Here is a 4509-nt window from a genome sequence, read left to right as displayed (position 1 = left end):
CTTTCAAAGCCTCTGCGACATCAAAGCTAAAGCAGATGCACTCTATTCAGCTTAGAGTAGATACTGTATGTATATTTCGTGTCAGTTATAAGTCATAACCCAGGAAGTAATGCATATTACAAATAATCCCTTAAAACTGTAGACTTGGATTGTAAATCCCCAGATTCTTCTCTACAATGCTTCTGCATGTTCAACAAACTGTTTTTAAAACTATAACAACCTTGTTTCTTTTTTATTGAGCAACCGGTACACATTGTGTAATATCCTCCCTTTAGAAAACCCTCCACAAATGACCAACTATCTTTATCTTCAGCTGTCCTCCCTGGCATGCAGTTTACCCTAGTAAAGACTACCTTGTTGCAGCAAATTAGCGTTAACTGGGAGGAGGAGGCCACTCATACAGACTGACTTGGCTTTGGCAGCTCCAAGCAGGAACTAAACTGAGACTGAGGGGGATATCCATTCCACAGGCAAAGAGGAGAAACAGGCTCTCACTTTCTCAAATAACTCAAACTCGCTACATCTGAAGGTGAACATGTCTTTTATACTCACTCGACAGGTACTCTCCCCAATATGGGTTTACATAGCTCTCTACTTTGCATGGCTTTAACTACCTCCTAACTGTTGACATTTGTTGATGTGTCACTAGCTCTAACTACATGCATTATAACTATAACTGTTTTCCTTTTCATATATCATGTGCAAAGGCAGTATTATAACTGCATTTTATCTCCACATCTTTTAAGAGTCTTTGTAAGAAGGTGAATTGCAAGCCCAGAAGGTGTTCTCTCTCTTCTGTTTTACCCTCTGGATGTTGTTTTTTTCCACAGGCATATGTAAAAAAAAATGATATTGCTTCAATGTGTGAAAGTACTTTTTTATTGCATACGTTTATCTTTTAAATCAAAATATTTAATGGATCCAGGGAAAAAGTAGTAGAGTATTTCTGAATGCTAGTATTGTCTCATGTAAAGGGCGTTCCCTGAAGCACGAGATAACCTCGAGTGCAGCTGATCTCATCACACAGTTTGCACCATCACAACAGGATATTACACAGAACAGACCAGGAAGTGGGCGGGAATGTACCTCGGTTGTATCACGTAAAGAGATTGTGCATCAATATTGAATTGTAAAAGCCTGTTAGGCTAATTGAAGTTCCCTTAAATATAGACTACATGGAGAATTCAATAAATCCAATTTTGTTATATGATTAAAGACTTGCTAAAGTGTGAGAACTCAGCATTTTGACATGTCCCTCCGTGCACCCTCGATGACTTCAATACATAGTATCATACGGTGATGATTTTTATATTTTGAAAGTTATATATCTTTAAAACTTGATTGGTGACAAGCAAAACATTTTGAGACCATGTCAACAATGGACTAATGACACAAATACCAAAAGATCCTTTTTATATTCTAAAGCACTAGTTATTTTGTTGCTTTGACAGCCATTTCCAAATATTATTATTTATTTTGTGTGATTTAGTGATTCATTTACAACTGTCCCTCATTTTAAGGTCAACTCTTTTATGTGAACTGAACTCTTGTTTTAATATGGTGAAACTATTCCTTTTAAAATATTGTTTTAATTGAACATCTAATAGTCAATCATATTGTAAAAGCAGGTGAACTAGTTCTATTCTTGTTATACTCGTGTCGAGTATAAGACGTCCACCCTGTTACCCAGGCTAGAAATGTTTCAACAATACATTTTATGGGGTGAAGCTTGCGTTCCATTGCCTCTTGTCCCAAGGAGATTTATTGCTGATTCCTCCTGTAACTTTATTTGGCACTCACTACAGTATTTTCTTTATGTAACCTCTTGAGATGGGAAAATGTGTTTCTTTATGAAGTTGAACATACATGTGCTCTTTATTAATTTTAAAATTGGATGAAATATTAAAAAAAATATTCTCCAAGTTACACTTCTCAAAAGGCACCGAATTTGTGGAACCATCCACCTCATGAAGCTTAAACGGTCTTGCTAGTATATCTGGTTGTTGGCTTTTACACTCGTCAGTCTGACAGTTTGTACTTCAGCTACTGAGCTCTTGGAAGAATTTATTTTAGGTAAGACCATGAAATTGAATAAAGTTTATACTATTTGCATCTGCAGTTACAGATCAATGAGTCTGATATACACTGAACCCAAATGAGGGCTTAGTTCTTGCTGTTCACCTCCACTCCTATAAAATGCATTAGGAGAGTGAACAAGGTGTCAGGTCCACTAACTCTTCTGTAGTGTAGGAGTGGACTCCCTGTTGACCCCAGTGGGTAGGGACAGGGGTTGGTTATCTTATTATGCTTCAGTAAATCCAGACAAGTACATCCAGATCATCACCTGGGTGCGCTCAATCTGACACTCTTCAACTACAGATGGGAGTGTCAGAGGCTGCGTTTACACAGGCAGCCCAATTCTGATATTTTTTCTACGAATTGCTATTTTGACCAATTACATCAAGGTCTTTTCACATCAGATCTAATTGGACATTGGTCAAAAGACCAATTAGTGTAAACATTTTTTATCAGAATTGGGCTGCCTGTGTAAACGCAGCCAGAGAGTTTATATCCTTTGATTGAATCACCATAAATAGCACACTACACTGGGCATCTGATCTGATGGCTGGGAGGCAATGCTGACCATGGAGTCAATATCTTTGGATGATTTACCTCCATTGATATTTGTATGGGTGATATACAGTATCAGTCAAAAGTTTGGACACACCTACTCATTCAAGGGTTTTTCTTTATTTTTACTATTACCTACATTGTAGAATAATACGGAAGACATCAAAACTATGAAATAACACATATGGAATCACAGACAGTGTTACCAGCAAAGCACCGTCACACCTCCTTCCCCATGCTTCACGGTGGGAACCACACATGCAAAGATCTTCCATTCACCTACTCTGCGTCCCACAAAGACACGGCGGTTGGAACCAAAAATCTCAAATTTGGACTCATCAGACCAAAGGACGGATTTCCTATTGTCCATTGCTCGTGTTTCTTTGCCCAAGCTAGTTTTTCCTTCTTATTGGTGTCCTTTAGTAGTGGTTTCTTTGCAGCAATTCGACCATGAAGGCCTGATTCAAGCAGTCTCCTATGAACAGTTGATGTTGAAATGTGTCTGTTACTTGAACTCTGTGAAGCATTTATTTGGGCTGCAATGGTGGCTTCTTTGAAGAATCTCAAATATAAAATATATATTTAACACTTTTTTGGTTACTACATGATTCCATATGTGTTATTTCATAGTTGAGATGTATTCCATATTATTATACAATGTAGAAAATAGTAAAAATAAAGAAAAAACTAACTTTTGACTGGTACTGTATAGATGGTAGGATTTTGTGACTAATGATCTGAAGTAATATTAATCCGTTCTAATCACATGGGGAGGGGAAGAGCTTTGGCAGTATAAATACTACTGTTTATTATTTTTGATGAGAGATCAATACAATAGACAAAAGTTTGCCTAACAAAATGTCTTCTTTCTGTCAACTCAGCAAATTCTATCTTTGTCTAACGCACATTGTCTATATTCATGATTGATTTGTTAACTGACTGAAACATTTAAATACTTTTCCCCCTTCTCTCTTTCTCCCAGACTAGGATGGCCAGTTGTGGGTCGTGTTTCTGGAGCATCGTGTGGCTGGTGATTTTGCTGATCATAGCCTGGCCAATCAGTATTTTACTGGGGGGGCTCTATGGCCTCATCACCCCCCTCACCACCTGTGTGGGCCTGGACCGCCTGTCAGACCTGCTCCTGGAGGGGGCCAACCTGGGTCGGACCTGCGCCCAGAACATGAGACACAGCAAGGCAGTGTGTTGAGACCAGACTAGACCAGATGCTGGTCCTGGAAGTGACTGCTGGTTCTCGTCCTGTTGCAGTGGAAAGGGCTAGACGTTTCCAGCACAGAGGAATAGTCAGTGTAACAGATACTGTTCACGCCAAAGACCATTGTGTTATTGTTTGTCTTGTCACGTTATTGAGGTGTTAATATCTCACACTCCGAAGTCAGCCAAATTTTTAACAGAATTATGCTCACTCTATCAATGTGTCATTAACAGTAGATGTTATTTTTTGTTTGGGTTTGTCTACTCTACAACTTGAAATACAAATACTTTGTATTCATAACCTGTATTTGCTGTTTTTAATTCAGAATGACACCCTGCACAGGGCAGATAAGAATGTTCAACAGCTTAACTTAAACAATAGAGCAGTTATGACTTAATTTTTGATGATTTAAACTTTATGCAATTAAATTATTTTGAACTTGCTTAACATATGTGTTCATTGATTGAATTGTCATGACATGCTGACCAGACCACGCAGGCATGTGCTTGCACCATCACGCACTTGTTGATTTTGTCCCCCAACACCAGACGTGATCAGAACACACAGGTTGAACATCAAAACGAACTCTGAACCAATTATATTCATTTTGGGACAAGTCGAAAAGCATTAAACATTTATGGCAATTTAGCTAGCTAGCTTGCTGT

The 4509-nt window shown here is 38.3% G+C and overlaps 1 long non-coding RNA gene across 1 annotated transcript; it reads left to right on the top strand.

Annotated features, from left to right (window-relative positions):
• Nucleotides 1-310: 310 nt before the first annotated feature.
• LOC145858008 (uncharacterized) lies at nucleotides 311-4286 on the top strand. Its single transcript, XR_014378735.1, has 2 exons — nucleotides 311-529; nucleotides 3614-4286. It is a non-coding gene; the product is annotated as an uncharacterized LOC145858008 (long non-coding RNA).
• Nucleotides 4287-4509: the final 223 nt, after the last annotated feature.

This window comes from Salmo salar, chromosome 09, assembly GCF_965601325.2.
Source record: "Salmo salar chromosome 09, fSalSal1, whole genome shotgun sequence".
NCBI lineage: Eukaryota > Metazoa > Chordata > Actinopteri > Salmoniformes > Salmonidae > Salmo > Salmo salar.
This window is presented reverse-complemented; position numbering and strand designations above follow the sequence as displayed.